Genomic DNA, 7,219 nt, shown 5'->3' with positions numbered 1-7,219 from the left:
GTTACAAACATTTTTAAAAAAGCTCATTAGAGGCAAGGAAAATGAGATAGGTCAGAAATTTTAGATGTATATAAAGAAAATAAGACCACCCAAGAAGAAATATTTATTGGTTAATTTTAAGGTAAAATTTGTCAATTTTATCTCTATAAAACTGAGAAGAAACCCTTAAATTTTCTGTTCTTAATTTATTGCATAGATGACTATTCACTGAAAGTAATAGTAGCAACAACATAATGGGTGGTGATAACTAAAATGAATGCCAATGAATGTTAATAAGAAGTTAGATGGAGAATTACCCAACAAGTGAATGTGCTACCCATGAGTGGTGAATGCAGTTATAAAGTGAACTTTGATTAGCTGTGATGCACGTTGCAAACTCAGGGCAACCACTAAGAAATATTTGAAAATAAAGATAATTGATATGCTAAGGGGAAAAGTGAAATCATACAAAATTATTAAAACGACATAAGACAGGAAATATGGGGCAGACTTAAGAAATAAGGCTTGTAGTTTAGTAGTTAAGCCCTGCAAAACAAGGGCTAGATCCTACATGGCCAAGTGTGTTTCAAATCCTGGTCCAGCAGCTTGAAAAACATGCTGGACACATGGATGTGCAAAATCTTGATGGGAAGGAGAAATTGGAAAAAAAAGGATTGTAGGGTGACCAAACTCCATTGAGGTTCTCTCTCTCTCTCTCTCTCTCACACACACACAACACCCCCTGGTAATAAAAACTGTAAAATAACAACAAAAAGGAAAAATAGTAAGTGTAACAAGTAGAAAATGCTTATAAACACGGTAGATATTCAGCTGTATAAAAATAATTTAAAATGAGAATCATCTAAACATGCCATTTAAATGACAGATACTGTCATAGCCAATTTAAAAAACACAAGAGGAAAGCATAGCATGGCTACAAAAACAAAAACAAAAATGTCAGATACATTGGCATGTATACAAAGAGACAGAGGAAGAAATAACATACCAAACCTAATGAACAGAAAGTGAGAGGAGCTAGGGTAATCTCAGCCAAAACCAGTTCAGAAGAAGGAAGGTTATCAAGTAAAATGGGACAATCTATAAGGATAAACATATGAATTCTCCACGAAAGCATAATGTGAAATCTTTAATTTCTTGAAATGTGTGCACCTAGCAACAAAGAGTCAATACGCCTGAGGCAAGAAGTCATTAGCAAATGACTGCTGTAAAGAGAAATGAGCAAGTGCACTCTGGTCTATTTTAGTCTCCCTGTCGGTAATCAATAGATCCAGGAAACCGGGTATCACAAAGGATACCAGATACTGGGAACCGAAGGACATTATCATCCACTGGATCTCTATGACATTTGTAGGTTACTTCATCCAGCAAACACAGAATACATATTTTCAGCTAATATGTACTTTCAAGCTGACACGAAATATCTTCCAGATAGATCACTTACTGGACATAAAATACACTGACAAAATCAGTGAAATTGAAAACAGAAATCAATACAGAAAATCAGCAAAACCAAAAGCTTTGGAGAGAATATTAAATTGCTAAGCCTCTAGCTGGGAGGGAGAAGACTGAAATTACAGATACTGGAAATGAAGAGGTGCTGTAACCACAGAAGCCATGGGCATTAAAGGAATAATAAGGGATTACGAATGGCTCCATGGCCACACATTTAGTAACAAATGAAATCGTCTGGTTTCTTTCTTTCTTTCTTTCTTTTTTTTTTTTTGGAGAGGTTTTCACTATAGGGCGTGTGTGCTCGCCAGACAACACAGAGAGACATAGAGACAGAAAGCGAGAAATCACCCCCCAGGGGGATGGTCATGCCGCAATTCCTTCTCCTCCATTCTCCTCTTGCGATCTTGGGCACACACGCACACACACCTGGCGTGAGTTTTAAGCCACCAGATCCTTGACGCGAACTGCAGTCAACTCCGTGGGAGTCCAGCGACATAGCCATTATACTAACTGCTGGTTTCCATCGTCTGGTTTCTTGAAAGACACATCAATTAGGATTCACATGAGGAGAAATCAATAATCTGAACAGGCTAAGAAGAATCAAAATTGCATTTCTCTCTTTGAAATTTATGTTAATATACATTTATTTTTTTCAGGTAAATAAAAAATAAAAATATCTCTTGGCAGTTTTAAGTCCCAGGAATGTGTTTTTTTTTGCATTATAAATATTCTTTATTGGGACCAGCAGTTAGCGTAATGGCTATGTCGCTGGACTCCCATGTAGTTGCCCACGGTTCACGTCCCGGACCTGGTGGCTCAAAACTCACGCCGGGCATGGGTGCATGCATGCCCAAGATCCTGAGAGGAGAATGGAGGAGAAGGGATTGTGGAATGGCCATCCCCCCTGGGGGGTGATTTCTCGCTTCTGTCTCTGTCTGTCTGGTGAGCGCACATGCCCTACAGCAAAAACCTCTCCAACAACAACAACAACAAAAAAATATATATATATTCTTTATTATGAATTTACATAATGTTTGATACATAAAATAAACTTTTTATTATTTTATTTTATTCATTGTCATTATTTTATTATTATTATTTTTTTGAAGTTGACTAGAGAGAGGCAGAGAGAGAAGGAAAGTGAAGAAGCAAGCTGTCAGGTCCAGGATTTGAACCACGACTAGCCATGTGGGCGTCCATCTGCTTTAACCAGTATGCCACCTGCTGGTCCCCATAAAATAAACTTTATTTAAATATTTAAAATAACTCCTGAATATGAGCAATTTATTCTAATTATTACTAAAATAATGTTCACATTCAAACATTTAAATCTTTGAAACCACTACTCCATATGCACAGAAGGATGTGCTCAGTAGTCTAATGGTGCTATTCACCACAGCAGTGTAAACTTCCTTCAGAATCAGGCAGTGAGTCTAGATTAGCCATAGTGAACAATAAACACTCATCTCTTAACAACAGCTGCAATACCTGCTTTAGCTGAGGGTTGGTATGTGACAATCACCACACCTATGCTTCCTTCCCCAGTTTTAAGAGTCACAGTGTCAATAAAAATCACAGTATCACACACAAACCTCATCTTTTGGGTTTTTTTGTGACTGTTCCAGTGCTTTTCAGGAAGAGGCCTGACCTGCATCATTTCATCTAAGCACATTGCAGAAGGGACCTTGGCAACCTAGAGAAGGGCTCACTGATCCCAGTCGCCGGGGTTCTGCTCATTGCTGTCCTCTTCCGAGTCAGTGGACACCCTCTTGATTCTCTGGAGTGCTGCCTTGATGCTCCTCTTGAGTTCACCGGTTTGTTTACAAGGGTTTGGGTCAGAATCTGGGTGCACTTTCTTCAGTTTGACCCCTTGCCTGATGGCACCTGGAATGTGCTCTCGATCAAAGCAGGCCAAAGCTGGCACTTCCACTTTCCTGAGAAGGGTCTTGCCATGCCTTAAAGAGGCCAACACCTCATACATTGATCCTGGGCACTGAAAACTTTCCAAGGGATCACATGGTCTTTCAGTAGGTGATTCACACACTAGAGAAAGTGGCTGATCATCTTTTACTGAAGTTCTGAAGCCCAAGTTCTTATGAGTTATAGTTTGAGAAGACAAGGACAGAGCAGCAAGAGGTGGTGGAGGTGGTAGTGGAAGAGGAGGAGAAGGAAGAGGAAGAGGTTGTGGTGGCAGTGGCAATTCCTCACTGGATTTGGAGGGTGTTTGGTCACCAACTGGAACAGAAATCTGGATGGGGATGTTTGCAACACAGTCTTGACACCCAGGAATTCTCCTATTACTGGCTCCCCATACGGAAGCGCTGCTGGTTTTCCTGAAGGACAGGTGAGTGACTGATCCCGTCTGAGAAGCTGGTGAGAATGTCCACTGGGAAAGGCCACCTGGCAGGTCTGAAGCCATGGGTTCTGAGCGAGGGGGTTTTTTGTACAATTCAAGCAGGACACTTCTCCTTAAACACTCTCAATTGTTGGAGCGTCTTTTGGCATTCTTGGTTTATCCATTCTTTTTTCTTTTGCTCTTCTTTTTTTTTTCTAAGATTAGTCTTCCCAATTTTAATATGTATAAATAAGGATGATAATCATTAAAATAAAATTCTTGGTTCTACTCTAAACATACTTAAATGTGCCTGCTGATAACTGGCCGATCCTCCTTGTCCAGGGAGTGCTACGGGGACCCCAATCAACCACAAAAATCAGTTCTTGATGCAAAATACAAGAGGCTTTATTTCTAGCGCGCTAGGACTTCACTCCTGGTCACGCAAGACACGATGGTGAGTGAAGCCCCGAACAAAGGGGCATTCAGGTTATACAGACACAAGTCCATGGAAAGAATGAGGAAGTAAGATAAGGGGCTTTCTACAGGGAGCTAGCAAATTGCCCCGGGCTTCCACAACTTTAGCAGTTTACAATGAGAGTGGCATCAGCTTTAGTACAGAAGCGAAAAAGGCAAAGGTTGGACTTTTTGTTTACAAAACAGGATGGGCACAGTTTAATTTTATTCTTACAATACAAAGAGAGAAATCATACCAGCCTGAAAACATTTTGGCCAATTCCTAGTCAAAGTCACACAAAACTACCTTTTAAGGAAAACTGACCAGTGAATCAGTGAAGTTTGTGCCATTAGCTATAAAGAACTAAATTTGAAATGCAATCACTCTTTCTTCTTCTAATGAAAAGTAATCTACTCTCAGGAACAGCATAAGCATTATATGGTGATCTAGACCCTAAAGGAAAATCTGGGCTTAGTTACAGTTTACTGCACTAACCTAGCTACAAAGCCTAGAAAATCAGCCATAGATCAAAATATTTACCTAAGATCAAGACTTTATCTTAGGATGAAAGATAACACAGGTCCTTAACCTTCTTTAAAAAGAACATTGAAATTAAACCTTTCAGTCACAACTAGTCAAGACTTTCAGAAATGTTTCTTAAATATCAAATTTCTCTTCACAGACACTGTGTCCATTTTCTTCATAATCTTCTCTTGTAACCACCATATCTTTGAAATTGTCATTCTCTGATATCAGTTTTCCACCTTCCCAGGCATATGTAATAGGGTTTTCAGGCAGGACAACAGAAACATCATAATCTGTTGGAGTAAGACATTGAACTGAGTAAACCCAATCTCTAAATCCTGGGAAAAGGGAATTTCCTCCTGTCAAAACAATGGTTCTAAAAAAAAATGTGGCTGCATTTCTTCAGGTAAGTTCTGAATTGAATAGACAATAGCTTCTGGAATTCCCATTTCTTGAATTCCTATATCAGAAGGATTAAAGAGTATTTCTGGAACAGCAAATCTTTCATTGACCAGACAAAGAATCTGTTCTCCAGATTTATATTTTCCACTCAATACCATCTCTTCACTTGGCTTACAAAAGCCCTTTTTAATTGTACTGAAGTCAGGCAAAACATAGTCTATCATTACTGTATTTTCTTCTCCTTTCAATTTTGCAATATCTATATCTCTGTAAAAATCCTGAGATACATAGCACACATCTTCTTTCACTTGATTAATCACATGTATTTCATCCATTACTTGTAGTTGCCTGTAAGATATGATCTCCTTTAGATGACTGGTTAGGAGTTTTCCTCCCACATTTATCTGAATAATTGCTTCTTTTTTCTTTTTACTTCTACAATGTAGAACTATATGTGTGGGAACCAGCAGTTAGCGTAATGGCTATGTCACTGGACTCCCACGTAGTCGACTGTGGTTCGTGTCCCAGACCCGGTGGCTTAAAACTCACGCCAGGCACGTGTGCGTGCATGCCCAAGATCCTGAAAGGAGAATGGAGAAGGGATTGTGACGTGACCATCCCCACTTGGGGGGGGATTTCTCGTTTTCTGTCTCTATGTTTCTCTCTGTCTGTCTGGCGAGTGCACACGCCCTATAGCGAAAACCTCTCCCCCCCCAAAAATAAATAAAATAGAACTATACGTGTAAAGGTATATCCGCTATCTATAATGATACAGCATAATTCAGAAGCATTGTCTCAGAAATACCTATGTGCACTGAGAGCCCCAGCATTTACTCTTTCTTTGGGGGGGGGTGCATTTATTTTATGTTATATACAAATAGCCAGCATGATTTCTTTCACTGGGTTTATATCTTGGACAATCCATTCAAGGAAGATCATTTAGTCCAATTTGATGAAGCCTGTGTCCTTCACGTACTGACGAAAGATTGACGGCACATGTTGAGGCCGTATTTCCAGACCATGCTGGTTGGAGCACACGCAAGAGTGAGAGCCCTGGCCGAATTTTCGTGGGTAGCTCCAGTAGAGCTGCTGATGACCCATCCTGCTTTCAGCGGGGTAACGAAGCAAAAGGGCCAGCATTTACTCTTAATACTGCCTGGAATTGGTACTCTTCAAATAGAATTTCATTCATTGACTCCTGAATTGAAGTTAAAATATGGTTCTGTGATAATAATGTTAGTATCTTAAAAAATCCACCTGATACATTTCATTTCCAAAAAGGTAATCCCAAACTTGTCTTTGAACATCCCAATTAACCCAGTAGCTGAGACATCTTCATGGCAGTAGCTGATCTTGGCATTGTAGGCTCCATTATCCAGCATCAAGGTGGTCATTTTTATCACCCACCACACTGCAACCACAGCCGCTCTCTTCCTGACCTTTCCTTCTTTTGCTTTTCTTTCATCTTGTCTCTTTTCATTTGAATGCTGTGATGCTGGTGAAAATATCTTACACTTTCTTCAGCTTGTTGCAGTCTGACCTGAGAGTTTTCCTTGCATTGATCCTTTCTGTTCCTGATATAGGCACAGAGCTTCTGGCACAGAGCGTGCCTCACTTGGACTCCAGCTGCTGGCACTGCCAGCTGAGTTCTCCATCTCCAGATCCTTGGTCCTGCAGCCCCACCGCTCTATCAATGTCTTTCAGTTCCTCTGGACTTTCACACAGATTGTAATAGACAACTTCACCCGGTTTCTCTTTTGTAAGTCTTTTAACGAAGTCCAACTGTGTAATAAGCAGTATTCAGTTTTTAGCATCTCAAATTTAACCTCATCTAGTTCTAATGGAATTTCATAATATTGGAGTTCCAATTCATCTACAACATGTGTTCTTTTCATGCTCTGGAAGATCTTTTGTGATTTAAACTCGACTCTTTGGCTCTCATGAGTGGTAGTCTCTCCAGCTAGCATTAGCTTGAGTTTTTCTAGTCTGGGAGTCGCTGTGGCCCAGGCAGCCTGGCCAAATCATTTCCTGTCATGTTCCATTTGTTTTTG

The 7,219-nt window shown here is 40.0% G+C and overlaps 2 pseudogenes; both read right to left on the bottom strand.

Moving 5' to 3' along the window:
- Window positions 1–3,157: 3,157 nt before the first annotated feature.
- The window catches only part of LOC102477833 (WASP homolog-associated protein with actin, membranes and microtubules-like), a 4,770-nt pseudogene continuing 708 nt past the window's right edge, over window positions 3,158–7,219 (bottom strand).
- LOC102476569 (actin-related protein 6-like) lies at window positions 4,899–6,562 on the bottom strand (annotated as a pseudogene).

This window comes from Tupaia chinensis, unplaced genomic scaffold, assembly GCF_000334495.1.
Source record: "Tupaia chinensis unplaced genomic scaffold, TupChi_1.0 Scaffold138725_1, whole genome shotgun sequence".
Classification (NCBI taxonomy): Eukaryota; Metazoa; Chordata; class Mammalia; order Scandentia; family Tupaiidae; genus Tupaia; species Tupaia belangeri.
The sequence above is the reverse complement of the archived record's forward strand: the minus strand, read 5'-3'. Positions and strand labels throughout refer to the sequence as shown.